The sequence below is a fragment of the Passer domesticus genome, chromosome Z (genome assembly GCF_036417665.1).
Source record: "Passer domesticus isolate bPasDom1 chromosome Z, bPasDom1.hap1, whole genome shotgun sequence".
Taxonomy (NCBI): domain Eukaryota; kingdom Metazoa; phylum Chordata; class Aves; order Passeriformes; family Passeridae; genus Passer; species Passer domesticus.
In genome coordinates this window covers 68,464,109-68,480,001 of record NC_087512.1, presented here as the reverse complement: position 1 = coordinate 68,480,001, position 15,893 = coordinate 68,464,109, and the positions used below count along the sequence as shown (strand labels likewise).

The 15,893-nt window shown below is 37.5% G+C and overlaps 1 long non-coding RNA gene across 7 annotated transcripts in view; it reads left to right on the top strand.

Annotated features, from left to right (window-relative positions):
- The first annotated feature begins 345 nt into the window (after positions 1-345).
- The window catches only part of LOC135291140 (uncharacterized), a 32,477-nt gene continuing 16,929 nt past the window's right edge, over positions 346-15,893 (top strand). For 2 of the 7 annotated variants that reach the window (XR_010354009.1, XR_010354008.1), the window contains exons 1-8: positions 346-424; positions 3,562-3,693; positions 4,213-4,262; positions 5,588-5,641; positions 10,815-10,931; positions 11,262-11,440; positions 11,616-11,718; positions 13,206-13,284. This is a non-coding gene — a long non-coding RNA (uncharacterized LOC135291140). The remainder of the gene's footprint in view (positions 425-3,561; positions 3,694-4,212; positions 4,263-5,587; positions 5,642-10,814; positions 10,932-11,261; positions 11,441-11,615; positions 11,719-13,205; positions 13,285-15,893) is intronic. The other 5 variants (XR_010354011.1, XR_010354012.1, XR_010354010.1 and 2 more) reach the window with 5 other exon arrangements.

Sequence of the window (15,893 nt, the reverse complement as noted above, 5' to 3'; positions counted from 1 at the left end):
TCTATTCTGTTTATGCTGAATAATGAGTTTTATACTTTTAAGACTTGTTCCAGAGAGTGAAGGGGGAAGGGAAAAGCATGCAACTTGTTTTCAGACACTGCGCTCACTCCTCCACATTCCTGCTCCTGGACTGCGTTGTCTGCGGATGGACAGACCGTGGGACAGAGCTCTCCTTTGCTTTTAGTTAGTTTTTAGCTAGCTGAGGCAAGGAAGTTCCCTGGACTGTGGTTTTTTCCCCCTTTTCTTTGGAGCTGTTCAAGCCTGCTCTGGACTGAGCACGCAGAGAGCGGCGGCAGCTCGGCCTGCGGCCGCCGGGCCGGGCCTGGGCCGCGGCGTTTCCAGCCCGCAGGGCCTGGCCAGAGACCGAGTGAGCCGAGCTGCAGCCCGGGGAGGGGAGCTGTCATCGCTTGTGGAGCAGCAAGAGGTTTTGTTGTTTAATATCGTTTGGGTTCTATTGTTTAATAAACAGTTTTCCACTTTTCTCCAAGGAGATATTTTTCCTGAACGGGTTGGGTGAGAGGCCGATTGAATCTGCTTTTCTAGAGGAACCCCTTTGGGGGTTATCTCCCAAATTTGCCCTGATCCAGGACACTTGGCTACCTCTATTTATCCTGGACCTGCTTGTGTCTGCCACATCACCAGGGTGGGTGTGTCAGACACATGTCCTTCAGTCACCCCTGTCACTATCCCAGCCCCGCACTGGTATCCTCTTTGGATTTGGGCTGTTCTCAGTGGCCTGCTGCCTCTGCCACCCCTGGGATGTCAGCAGTGGTTCACCTTCCCTGACAGAATAGCCCTCCCTTACTGCTTCCTGACATGTGTAAAAAATTGCCAACAAGAGCAATTTAGTCTAAAGCAGTCAACACTCTCTAGAAGAAGCAGAAGTGCTTTCTGATGTGTTCTGCCCAAGCACATAATCAGGAAAAAAAAAACATAGAAGTGTGAGATATATTTTATTATTTTTCTGGTTGTGCTCTGTTGGCACCTGGCAAGTAAAGCCAGACTTAAATTTAATTTCTGATATTTTTGATCATATCAGAATTGTTTCAGTTTTTTGCATCACAAAGATAATTTGGTCACCTAGGAATGTGATGAAAAAATGAACATTTTTTTTTATGTTAAATATTATGGTTTTCCTCAGCTGAAGTTTCTAGAGTATAAAGACATGAAATATGCCAATAGAAATGTCATCCTTCATTTGAATTTAATCTTTGTCATTTCCCATGAAAGAGGCTGTGCTAGGATATTAACATATGTTGGCAGAGGCCTGAAGTAATTAATATGTACAAGAGAAGCTGCTAACAAAACAAAAAAGGGAATAGCTTGTAAACATAACACTCCAAAATGTCTTTGATACAACTGTTGCTGACAACATCTGCTTTTAGACAGGAAAACAGCATAAACACTATTGAAGGAAAGAGTGGGACTAGATTTGTCCTGACTTCTTAATTCAGATGTTCTTAAAATACAAGGACATTTGAATTCTACCTATGCTGCATTTTGTGTTTGCTGATCAAAATTTGTGCCTGCAAGTATCAAGTGTGAAGGCATACAAAGCTTATGTTTTTTTACACATGGATAAAACTTCAGTTAACCACAGCACAATATGGTGTTTTGTATATCCTCCTGAACTCTGAAAAGGGGGATAAGAATCATATGAGCAAACAAGGTATGCCTTATAGGCATGTAGTCCACTAAACTTGGAGTTCTTTCCTTGATTCTCAGTGGCTCTAGATTTTAATGTTAATTTGTATCTGGTTTAGATCTGAGAAACAAATTGAGAAAGTGAGGCAAAGTACTGAGATGGGTACTGACACTGTGTTGTAAAGAACTACATGTGACAGCTGAGGGTGTCATAGCTGAAGTGTTGAAGTTTTCTGCAGACCAGGTATGGTCAGCAGACCAATATGGAAAGATTATCTGCCAAAAGCAAGTGAGCCTTTTCCCCTTTCCATATAGTCTCCTTTCAGTTGAATCTACTTTGTTTGATTCTGTAGTCCCACCATTCTTCTTATGTATAGCTCTTCCCTTCTTCAGCAAAACTCTGTGAGATAAAATGAGATTTACCCTGTGATGGTGATCCACAACACACCTGCATGAGATGGCCGTTATTGGAGTGCCTGGGAAACAAACATAGAAGGTCTTTTCTCATGTTCTCCGAATAAAACTAGTTATGAAGATAGATACTAATGCTGATGTCAGCTACTATTGACTGGGACTGTCATGATACTCATGACAACAATTGTTTGGTTGACTGATTATATCTTCATTCTAGAGAAAAAGTAATGTTTTACAGTCTGAAAGCAGATTGCTTATTGACCTTCAAAAAGTTACACAATAATAAAAAAAAAGCTATTTAAATTCTTAATAAGTGTTCGTGTTATCAGAACAAATTTAAAACTCAGTTCTAAGCCCTTTATCCATTTTGAAATTTTTAATTATTCATGCTTGCTTTAAGTTGATAAGGGACCTATACTTCTCTGGTTCAGGATCGTTTTGTACTTGAAAAATTTCTCCAACCTACATCTCCTTCCTAATGGGAATAGAAGTATATCTAGCACATTCATGAATGGATTAAAGTTTCACTGATCAGCTTAACTAGTCCAGTGAGAATCAAGCAAACAGCAGGCAGAGGCTGAGCAGGAAAACTCTTACGTACCCTGCTCTACTCTGAAATGACTAACACCAATGGGGAGACTATTAGAAATACTTAGAAGGTCACAATGTATGTTAGGTATGGTTGTAAGGAGTAAAAATGAGTAGTTTTGACCTCCTTAAAGAGAAGTCTAGATATTTATGCATAGAGAACTCCTCACCACTCAACGCAAAAAATGCACATTCAATCCTGAGCTCCAGAATGCAATTTCATTAACTGGCATCCCCGCCCATGGCATGAGGGATTGGCACTAGATGATCTTTGAAGTCCCATACAATCCAAATCATTTTATGATTCTATGTTTTATTATGTCTGTAATCATCTGGCTTGCAACTGAACTTAACTAAACTGAATGTTGTCATTCACCTGAAAGAAACAGCCTTTCAGATTGTGTGATCATTTATTAGGGTGATCTTGAGATACTGAAGATCTGTTTTTTAATATTCTGTCTACTTTTATTTTCTTTCTGCTGAAATCACACTCAGATTTGAAACAGTTGTATCAAGTGACTTAGGCTCCTTGCAAGATCCATAATAACTTTACATGGTGCAGGAGTATAAGCACGGGGTTATATTCTAAAATGTCCTTCTTCTAGTGAAGTAACTGCTCAGAGGCACAAGAATAATATCCGCTGTAGAAAAAGGAGAAAAAAAACCATTTTTTATGCTTCACTGATAATAGAAATGCCTTCTAGTTTTACAACTGTAAATCCCTTCTGAATAATTCTTTCCTTCACCTTTTTTTTTCAGTAGGAACTTCACCTTTACTTTGTTTTCCAGGGCTGGATCAACTAATATAACATTATGTAGAGTAATTAAAACAATGACAAATGCAGGATGTATAACTGCAGAATTTTTTTTGGTTTGTTTTTTAAAGTAAAACAACTTCATAATTTATTTTTTTAGGGGTCGGTCAGAGGTATTTGGAAGTATTACCAAGTACCTTCAGTGAAAACTAGTAAAAGAGCCAGGACTAAGATGTTTCTGGTTGATGTGAGCCCCTAACACAAACTAGAAACATCTAACATGGGTTATAAGGTAAGATATCAATTTCCTGGTAGCTATTTCATTAATCAAAAAGCATATTTGGTAGTCTCAAATTGGATTGGCAGTAAACACCTAAGTCAAAGCATGGAAATTGCTGTTAAGGTGTTCTAGTAATTCAGTGAAACCAAAGTCACAACTCCAAGAGTCAACAAAGGCAAGTTGTAAAGTGATGATAGAGGAAGTATGGCTGCTCCTGGGTGAAATGGCTGATACAATCTGAATGCTTTTCTGGGTTGTTGCTCTTGCAGTGTTTAAGTGCTTTTATTTTATACCCATGGCATGTAACAAAAGCCATATGGAAGTATTTTTCCAGCTGAAAAGGTATATAAGCATAATGCCTTAGACCCTCATAGAAAATCCATCTGTGTTTTTTGTACTCCTACTGAAAAGAAAATAAAAAGATTAATTTTAAGTTTCTTTTCTTAGCTTCAAGACCAAAGGTTTCTTTCAGGTGATAAACTTTCACTGATATTCAGAGATGCTTTTCTTGCACTGCTGTCTATCTTGCAGACAGTCATCAGCTCAAGAGCTGCAGGGATTTCAGTCTGATATCACAGCAGGTACTGGCTACTTGCCTTTTCAGTAAAAAGTTATCCCTGACCTCCAAAAGTGGTTTATTTTTCCCTGAAAAACAATTTACCCATAATGCTTCAAGAAAACAATTTAGGATCTACAGTGCAGTTACTAGAGGTTTCATCTTTTATCAGTTATCAATTCTCAGCTGGGAAAAGAAAATACATCAGGATAGGATACCTGGTGACATGCAGTTGGAAGGTGGGGAAGGGAAGGTGATGGAGTGATGTTGATAGCAAGGTCTGTTCCTGCTTTCCTTGATTAACCTCTGGGCAGCAGAACTGCAAGTAGCATAAAAAGTGTTTGTTAGATGAATGTGAAAAAATCATGCCTGGCTGGCATCTTTCTTGGTGCAGTGCTTCAAGTTAGCAATGCCTCAGCAGGGAGAATGGCTGGGCTTTAAAACAGCTGAGCCTTCTGGCCTGTTCTCTCCACCCATCCAGTGTTAATGGGATTGAGCTGGGAGTCTGTGTAGGGGTCAGAACATTTCAGGCTCCTACTCTGTCCCACCTCTTGACAGTTTTCTGACACTTTGTCTTTCTTGTACTTTTTACATCCTTCAAATAAAGCTCAGAGTGAAGGGACTGGCTACAAATATATTCTCATTGCTTTTGCTGCTCTCTTTACTGCACTGCAAAGGGATTACATCTGTGGAAGTCTACAGCAGGTACCAATCACTTTAGGGGGTAAAAAGCATTTCTGGTGGAAAAATAAGGAAGTGCTAGGTAGATAGTGGGCTTGGCCAGAATCTGTATTTTGGGAACCTCTAACATATAAACAAGAACATATAGATAGACAGTAATAGCCTTGGACATAACAAAGTCGCCCTATCCTGGCGCATGCTTTTTTTGACAAGGGTCAGGAGGAAGCAGCAGCCAAGGAGATTGGGATTATAGCTCATTTTCACAAAGCACTGACTAGAATCTGAATATATGAATAGTCACTTTTGGTATTAATCACGGGCAATGAAATAATACGTTCACACTTTATCTCTGCAGTTAAACACACACATAGAAATTCATAATTTTCCACGTATTTTTGCATTTCTTAAAATCATAAAATTGTTTGAGTTAGAAGAAACCTTAAACAGTATTTAAAAGGAGTCCCAACCCCTTTGCCATGGGCAGACACCTGCTAGAGACCAACATTGTCACCAACGCAGATAAGGCACATATTAGAGGTGCTGAAGACTTCCCATCCTGACCCATCTTGCAAATGAAGTACATACTGACAGAGAGGAAAACCTTCAAAAAGGAATATAAAGGGTTACCAAACCCACAAAAGTGTAATGGTGAAAGTATTCCTCCTCCAGGACACTGTGGGTGGACAGAAGAATCAGATGAATCAATGTGAAGGAACAACTGGGGTAAGTGAGGAAGCTGGGTTTTTTTAATTTTTGTTTTCAGTTTTCTGTTCATTTTTATCTGAGAAAAAACATTGACACGTCAGAAAAAAAAAAAAAATACAGATGCAGAACAGTTTTACATTTTCTGTGACCAGAAAGAAGAATTCTCATTCATCTGCTGCCACAATATATAGCCCATATATAGGTTTTCTTAATTTGTGTCTCTGCTTTCATGTTGCCTTATTGTCCTTTGGTTTTGGGTTGTTTTTTTTTTTAACTGCCAGCTTTAGTACATTTCAACTTTGCAGATATGTAGTGGACAAAAAATACAGCCTTTGGCTTTGCTGCATCACTATATGTTTCCAAGTACTTCCAAGTTGTTATAAACAGAGTGTACCAGCTGTTGTGGGTTTTTGGTTTTTTTTTTAAATTGAAAGATGCCATGATACCAAATCCAATTGAAAAAAAAAAGGAAGTAATAGAAAAAAATATTTGAGAGTGGTCATGTCCAGAAAAAAATACAGAGTAACGTGCAACTACAGGACACGAATGAGATTACTTTTACAGTGGAATGCAATTGCCATTCTGGACTAGATGAATAATTTATCCAGTCTAGTCTTTTTACCATAGTAGCTACTATCAGCGTTTTAGGGAAAATTGCCAGAGATTACTTAATGGATAATTACTCATGTAATAATTTTTCTGTGAAAAATAACAAGTTCAAATCTGCCTCTTCTTTTTTTTTTTTTTTTGCACATTAACCATATGGATGTTAGCTTCATTGTAAATCCTTTCTGAGTCTCACTAATCTATGGGGTTTTGGTTTTATTTTTTTCTTAATTTGTTTGATATTTGTGTCTGTCTTGTGGCTTCTTGTCCCAAATGTCTATCAAATTGTAGGAAAGAAATTATTTGCATCTAGTTTGTGATATACTTGACTTTTCTTGTCTCAGTCATTGACTGCTTTTACATACATTCTTGCTCCTTTCTTTATTTAAATGGTCCAAATTTATTCCAATTATTCTCACTATGTCTGTCTCTCAAAAAGTCTTTGCACTCAGTTAGATGAAGGTAGTTGTGCCTCCTTTGACCTGTGACTTAACTGTGCTTTTGTCTCTTTGTATCTCCTTGCAGAGGTATTTACTAGATTTGGACCGTTACATTAGATAGATTGCTTCTTATCTGACTGTAGAGGATTATATTTTCAGAATTGCACTTTTTTTTTTTTTAGGTGAATGAGAGGCTTTCTCCTTGACTTCATTTCTTGTTATCACTAAACAGAGGTGTTTTCATTTGTCAATAAACCTTCACAGTTTATCTTCATATGTAAATTTAGAACACAGCAATATATTGAAAACTTGTTATCTTCATCTAAAATTAATTTATTTCTGCATTGTCATAATCTGCTTTCCTGGATTTATTACAGGGTCAGGTTTTGAGCTAGGCTGCTGCTTGCTTACTGTTTCCAGGAGCTTTCCTACCAACCCCCCTGATACACAGCACACTGACAGCTGTGGTGTTCTCCATGTCCTTGGCTGGATGCTGCAGCTGGTAAAGCCAGAGGCAAACAGAGCAGCAGCCACCTCACAGAGTGCCAGGGAGGATAGGTGCCATGGGGATCCACATGCAAGTCAAAGCAGGCAAGCAGCAGAGCAGCACAGGATCAGAGGTGAAGGTCCTTCCCTAGCACTTATGCAGAAGGCATGAGATTTGTCCACTGTAAATTGCTGAGCAGAAGGTTGAAGAACATGGTTCATCAGTCTTGTCTCTTCTGTTTACTGTCCTGTATGTTTGTGTAGTTAAACATAAATGATGATGAGTTTATTACCTCTTTTTAAGGGTTTAATATACTTTCTAATGTTTAAGGGCTATTATAACTCAGATGTACAAACAATTCCATTGTACAATCATATAAATATATTATCTATTAACAGTAAAATACCTACCACCAACAAAAATTGCAATCCTCTAACATTTTTTGCCGCTCATTAATGGCAAAAAAAAGACCACTACCTGTGGAAGATCTATTATTTTGTCATTGATTAGGTGACTAAGATTAGTTACCTAATCAGTTTCATGAAAACCATGACATGGCATTTGTCTTTTGAGAGATGAACTAGAAAATTATTGGCTGATCAACTTAGCTCTGATGCTTGGAAAGATCTGATAATAAAGATAATGCAATTTTTTAAAACCTGGAGCGTAAATCTTGTGATAAATAAATTCAATCAAATTAAAAATTAAATTAGTTAGGTAGCCAATTAAAAATTAATTAGTTAACCAATTAAAAAGTTAACAGAATGAAACCAGCAGGAACATTTTTAAGACCTGATAGTCAGTTTAATATTATTTTCTTCTTTGTCAAAGCAGCTGGGTACTGAGGAAGAAGGTGAAGCAAGATTTGACTTGTGTTGCCTTCATACCAAGACTTAGAGTACTCTGCAAGACACTCTTTACACTTAAAACATAATGAGTTAGAAATCAATCATTCTTTGAGTGATTGTCATGTCTTGAGTTGCTTTAGGTGATTTCTCCCAGACATTGGGTAAACAGATATTGCCATTAGTGATTTCAATCACTGATCAGAAAGTGTTTAAAACGCAGTCAAGCATTCAAAAAAGTAGCATGATGACAACCTTAAGAAGAGAAGCACTATTCTTGGTACTTTACTGGTGGGGTTATAAAGAATTAGGAGAAATAACAGCGGTGTTTTTTGAGGGACTACCCACTCTGCTGGAGGATGTGCTCTTGTTTGAAGAAAGAAGAGTGCAGAGAGTCACAAGGAGAGAAACAAGGAGAATGTATTTGGACAATGCTGCCTCAAGCACAAAATATGTCTTATGAGGGAGCGATGATTTCTTAAGTTCTCCACATAGAAGGACAGGAAGAGATCAACATATTCTGCAAGGAATCAATTAGATTTTGTAGCAGGAGACACTTTATAATTTTAGGTGCTTTTGACTTTCTGTATGGGGGCTGGTTAGACAAACTGCTCTCTGAAACTGTCTGATAGTGCAGATTTTACATGGAGAACCAAGTTGTTCTTGAAACTGTCTTTCTCCGCCCATTTCTCAGTCTCTTCATTAAATTCCCTTTTGTACAGTAGTTATTCCTATGAGCCTGCCACTTTTTTCAATTTCTTTTCAGTTCTTACACTTCTATGCATCACTCACCATATAAAAAGAATAAGCAGAATGGTGTTTATAATTATTTCAAAATAAAACATTTTTGCCTAAAAAAAATGTAAACTGAGACACATTTACAAGAAATGTGGCATATTATTTGGCAACATAATTTCAAGGGAGTATTGCATGTATTGCATTCTCTTTAAAATCATATGGGATTCTTCTGTAGGTGCTTGCTCACCATAATTCTTATGTTGATGTCCTGGTTTCAGCTGGGATAGAGTTAATGTTCTTCTTAGTAGCTGGCATAGCTCAGTGTTTGGGATTTAGTATGAGAACAACATTGCTAACACAGTGATGTTTCAGTGGTGGCTGAGCAGTGCTTGCACAAAATCAGGAACGTTTCAGTTCTTCCTGCTCTGCCAGCAGGGAGCCTAGACAAGCCCAAGAATCTGTGAAAGAAACACAGCTGACCCCAACTGACCAAACGGATGTTCCACATAATATGGCATAATGCTGGATAGTTCTACTTCCCCCCCACCGCCCCGATTCTCCCCCTGTGAGCAAACATTTTTATGGGCTTGTCTCCCTGCCAGGTTAAACTACAGCTCTGACTAACACTTTTATATCATATTACCTTCAGTCCTGTCAGAACTAGTAGTCCTGGACTAAAATATCCAGCTGTTTTTTGTTAGTGTTTGTACCTGAAGAACTCTGTGCTCCAGATGTCTTTTCCAAAGTATCTTTGCAAATACATAATACCTTAAACTACACTTTAGGATACAGACCACAATATTCATTCCTAATTTGCACATGCAGATTCCATGACCATCTGTGATGTTCATCTCCAAATTATGTTCTGCATAACAGTGGCAGGCCACTATCCTACTTGATAATGAAGATGTGTGCTGAGACATGAAACTGAGGTGTGTTCTGAATATTCAGTACTCTTTCAAAGTATAGTAATACCAAGCAATTATATAAAAAAAAAAAACAAAGCTACATGAAAAGTTAGAAGGGACCAATCTTATAAGTAATTTTTTCTTATGCTCGAAAAACTGTATCCATAGTGATGAAAAAAATACGTTTTTCTAAAACATTACAGAAAATTTTCTGGAGTCACAGAGAAATGTGAATTACTGTGGGGAGTAAAACCTATGATCATTAAAAGTAGAAAAACAAGGCTGCATGACTTATTGAAAGAAAGTCTTTAAGCACTGTTATGTCAATTTTTTTCCTTCATGAAGTTGTCTGTTGTCTCCCTTGAAAGGTAATAGTGCTCCACCTTGCTCAATACTGACAGGATCTGACTTAATGACAAGTGCATTTAACTGAAGAAAGAAATCACAAAACTCAGTGAAATCCAGAATAACATGAACAAAAGGTTTACTTGCTGAGATAGTCAAGAACTAACCGACATTTTTGAGACAAAAAAATAATTTATTTCACTTGTTAATATTGATTACTTTTTTGATTAAGCTGAATAAGTGTTTCTGTTTGATTAGCTTAATTTGGGATGAACGGCAGACTGGCCTCTGGACCTCAAACCAGTACTTACCTTTAAATAACTGCTCACTGCCAGGCTCTGCATAGCTCACACTCCTGGCCCACTAAATGAATTTCCATTCATTAAGAAGCCCCACTAAAATAATTGAGGACACTTGGCATAAGAAGGGTGATAGAGAAGGACAAAAACTGCCTCTTACTATATAGTGTTGATATTCAGCATCACAACACCTTTCTGATTGACCTTTCTTCAGTGAAAGGGACAGAAATGCAGAATTACCAAAAAGATGAGTTAAAGTTTTATTCCAAAGAAAAAGGAAAACTTTTGTAATTAAATTATCTTTCATAAATATTTCATAAATATTCTTTCATAAATCTGAAATTATTAAAAACTTTGTATGCTTTTGACATTTAAAATGCAAAAGTAATCTGCAAATACAGAAAATGGGGGCATAAAAATTTATTCCTGAAGGTCTTCTTTGTTGTAGTGGGGTTAAAAAACAAATAGATAGCATCTCTTGGGAACATAAAGACAACAAGCTGTACATTATTTTTCTATCCAGGTGCACAGAAGAAAGAAAAGGAATCAAAAGGAAAATGGCACTCCAGGCTGTCTGTCATGCAAATTTTTCTATAGCCTGTCTCCTCTTCAATATGCTATTTTCCTGTCAGATATCCCTGTAAGCACCAAAGTTCCTCTCTGTTTTTCTTCCCAGCTCCTCTTAGTAGCAAGAGTTGATGGAAGCTAAAAGTGGTTGCTTGATGCCTTGGAAGATTGTATTAATATTTCCAATTATGCTCTCAGCCTTGCACACAAATTATTATTTTCTTCTTCATCTTCTGCTTTAATGACTTTATATCTGTGCAACTGGAAGTGGAGAGTGAGTGAGAGAGAGAGAGAGAGAGAGAGTGAGTGAGTGAGTGAGTGAGTGAGTGAGTGAGTGAGTGAGTGAGTGAGTGAAATAAACTCACAGTTCTTGTTTGTCTCACACTCCCTCCCACTTTTGCAGTGACACAGGGAAGCATGGGGAAGAAGACCGTGAGTGGTACAGAAGGTCACACTGTGTGGTCAGTCACCACCATCCCAGAAGCAAGAAGGACCCTTTGAGGGCAGCCTTGCTGATCCCAACAGCTGAAAGAGAAGGTACTAAAAAAGGACTTTGTGACCTGATGAAGCATCATGCAACAGGTAAGTTAAGAAATTACTTTGTGCTTAGGGAAACAGAGTTTTCAATTTGATTCATTTAACAGCTAGAATAATATTTTGAGGGAAAAACTTCAAACAAGAGAGATCAGATTATATAATAGTATTTAATCTCTTTCTTTACCCCTTTTTAATATTGATCAATTGATTTTTCTTTAAGGTTCTCTAAATCCTCAGATAGCTGATTTATTTCATTTGAGCATGCTTTCATTGAGGACACAAGACTTTCCTTTTCCAAATATGTGTTTCTACTCCACATTGAGGTGAGCAGGGCTAGCTGGATTCTGGGGTGCTTTTCAATGCAAATAAAACCACTGCTCTATAACTTTACTGGATCATCAGCATCTTTCAAACCTAGATATTGCTTAGCTTTCAAATAATGACCAGAGGACTTTTATATTATAGCTGTATTTGGGGATAGAGTCACATCTGAAATCATAATATAATTTGATAGAACGCCAGTGACAGATTGAAAACCTTGTCCTTTATTTTATGTTCCGCCATGCAATTTATATTTTACACAAAAGAACAAAGGCAGAAATGTTTAAAGTTTTTTCCCTTCCCTCTCTTTTTTCTCTTTTTTCACCTGTGAAGAGCAAGTTGAAAACTCCCCTTAGCGGAACTTCTATGAATGGAATAAAAAGATAAAAAGGAGCAACTTTTTTTTTTTTTTTTTTTTTTTGCTAGAGATGTTTGGGCAATTGATACTGTTTGGTTTAAATTCAAAATCAGATGACATTATCATAACTAGATTATTTACAGGGCTTAGTTTTGATGGCTCTCCTTACACTTTTACTGTAAAAGTTTCATCACTATTTAATTTAGATTTTTTTCAACACATTAGCATATACTCCAACATTATTCTCTTATCTAGAGTCTTGGCTGTGCATTCTCTTTCGTAAAGTCAGCACAAGCTCATCATGGCCAAGTTTCTTTTGATTTTGTTGCCACTTTTCTATGGCCTCTTCTAATTCATAGCTCTTATACAGAGGTACAAAATCAAAGATTTTCTATAGCCTGAGGATTCTCACAAGATCAAAGCTTTAAGATTACATTTGTTGTTAATCTGCTGAGAATGCATCTTAAAATATTTAAATTGCAAGAGAGATCACTTGTCCTGATTGCATATCCCAGTACACGCCCAGAGAAATACTCTAATATCTTTTAAGTTTCTGTTGATGTTTCCTCACAGTGTGAGGGAGACCACAGCATACCATTGTTTGTAATGACCTTGCATTGCAGGTGCCTGTTATATAAACACATGTCTAAAAAATTAAGTGGCTGCTTTTATTTGGGGAAAGGAAAACATGCAACATTTCTATTTTCTTCTCAAGTGTTAATTTCATTACAACCTTTTTTTTTTTTTTTAACAGCCTGGAAAAACTTGAAATACAGCCAAAGTTGATCATTTTGGCTTTTTGTCATAAATGTCTAATTATAATAGAAAATTGTTGGTTTTTATATTATTGCCTGCTGTGGGATAAGTTGGTACCACCTGTGCATGTTGAAAAGATGTTTAAGCATTTGTGCCCTAAGAGTAGGGCATAACATACGCTAAAACAAACAGATCCTGAAATTATGTGGCAATCATAATAAGTGACTGACACCTTGCTTAGCAGAGTAAGAGGTTTTGTCTCTGCTTGCACAGAAATGTGAAAAAAATTAGACAATTGATGTGGTCATTGACCATTTGCAGCTTAGTGCCATAGTAGATTCATGCTTGTTTTGTCTTTGTATGCCATTTTTACAGATCAAAAAGGCCAAAAGTTACCTTAGACTGGAAGACATGTCCATGCCATTGTGATATTTACAAGATCCTTTGAAGCCTTGTGTGTATCCATATATATAGATGGTGATGGGGTATTTTGTGGAGGTTGTTGACAATGTGTTGAATCAGAACAGACACGATTAGCATGGCTAATGACTAGAGAGGAGGGAAAAAAAAAAAAAAGCTGTGTTTTCTTCTGGTATAAATACAATATTTTCAATATAAACTGGAATAGTTCCAAAATCCAGTATAAAAATGAGGGTTTCTTCCAAAGAAATACTTGCTGTAGGTATATTGGTGAAATTATATCTATATATAAATTTGTTTATAAACATACAAATATATTTTGTGGTTAGTTTTCTGTCTCTTCTGATTCAGACTGAATATGCTTTTCAGCTTTTTTATCATAAAAATTGAAAATTTCTGTATCTTAAGTCAGAGAATGGCAATGGTTTAGAAGGCATGTGAAAATTGTAATAGAAAAAAAAATTTTTTTCCTTTCTCTGTTGTATAAGGTTTGCTTTCTACAACAGCTGGGTGTTTATAGCAGACTGCAGACAACAAATCTGAGTGTAAAAATAACGTAATATGATACTGACATGCCTTGACACTCTGCAGATGTTATTTGCTTGAAATGTTACTGGTGTGGCTAACACCAAAGTACTTACTGAAATAACTGCAAGGTCTCTTAAGCCCCAGTGGTACTGTTCCAATGCAATTCTTCCTTTGAAGTCAGGGATTAGTCACAGCCTCAGTGATCTCGTTGGCTACTCCATGTACCTTGCTGCTATTTCCTGTGGAACTCTGTATGAGCCGAGCTGTTCTCCTGCAGCTAGGAGGGAGGTTGGACACCTGGCTGACAGTAATATAAACTGGGCTGGGAAACCAGAGAGACAGTTTTTGTTCTTGGCTTTACTTGTGGGAATTGTTGGGTGACCTTCAGTGAGTCACAGTGGTGGGTTAGCCTCGGAGTTCAGCCATGCCACTCACCAACTCACCACAGCAGGGGGAGAACAGAGAGTGGGAAAGCTCAGGAAACAACTACTGTCTCAATCCAAACATTTTCTACTTGCAGTAAATTCATTTAATTCATTGCCAATAAAAAATAGGGTAGGATGGCGGGATAAAAAGACAAAAATTAAAACAACGTCTTTCCCCAACCTCTTCACCAGGCTCAGCTTCACTCTTCTACCGCTTTTGCCCAGCGCAGAAGGATGAGGAATTAGGACTGTATTCTGTCTGTAACAGAGCCACTGTTTCCTTCTGACATCATTCCCCTGCTCCAGCATGGGTTCTTCACAATGAATTCAGTCCTTCACAAACTACTACAACATGGGCTCATCTCCATGGGTTAAAGAATATACACCTGCTCTGACATGGGACACATTCTCCTGCCCCTTTTTCTCCAAGCTCAGTGTCTTTGATCCTGTTTGACATATATTTTCTTCCTTTTTCTCTCCCCTTCCCAGTTCTTGTGGGTTTTTTGCCCTTTTTAAAATACCCTAACTGCAGACATTGGACACCTGCACCTGATACAGTCTTTTATCTTCTTTTACTTTGCTTCACTCTTCCTCACCCATTTATGATTCTATTCTTTTCTAAAATGTTTGGAAGGTACAGACAACTCTGCACCAGTGTTATTTTATTTTGTGACTATTACAATTGAAATTGAAGAGCATTATTTATTTTATTTTATTTTATTTTATTTTATTTTATTTTATTTTATTTTATTTTGAGAGACGCAGGTACTTCCATCTTTCTGAAATGGAAATCTTATTTTGGACTGAAGTTGCTGAAATTTATAAACTTTGCTTCAACTAGAACTATGTCAGAGCTGGAGATTTTTAAAAACAAATGTGCTGCACAATGTATTTTGTCAGACACATACTTGCAGTTACAGCTTGCCTTTACTGGAGCAAATTATAATGGTGTTAAGTTTCTTTTTCCCCCCAGTTTTAATAACTACTTAGGCACTTCTCATTATAAAATGGCATCCAAATGGGGCTCAGATCCAGCACCATGGTATGTCGCATTCCTGCTAAACAGCCTAGAAAAAACTGCTTGAGGTCTTGACGATTGTGTTTGGGCTTTGGAAGTGCAGGAAGATGTCCGTGTGTGATCATACTCCTGTTCACTCTCTTGCATCCCTGTGTTCTGACCGGGGAGCAGTACTGGCCTGTGGGCATCAGCTTATCTTACCTGCAGAGGAGAGAGCTGAGCAGGGAGCAGACTGAAGTCTGCCTTGAGCTGCAGAACTAGTTTAGTGTAGAAAATATCCACATATATAACACTATGGCAGTAATGGAACTCTGCTGGGTCATTCTCTAGACACACTGGAGGTGTTTACAACGGAGGTACTTAATGCAGGTGTCTAGTGTATCAAACTACTAATCCAGATATAACTTGTCTTTAAACCTTGCAACCTCTAAGAAGTCTTAGGCACAATGGAATCTTATTTCTGCTTGAATTTAAGTAATGGGTAGGGTAACCTTTTATCTTGATAGAGACCCTTAAAAGTAAAATAATCTGAGACAACCGGAGTCTACAAATACCATGAATTTACTCTAAATTGCTAAAATTCATGCAGAATTTCTAAACCAGTATTCATTACAGCAACAACTTGAATGTTTCTCACAGTGGGGAGACAAGAACTTTTTGCAGCAGAAACGA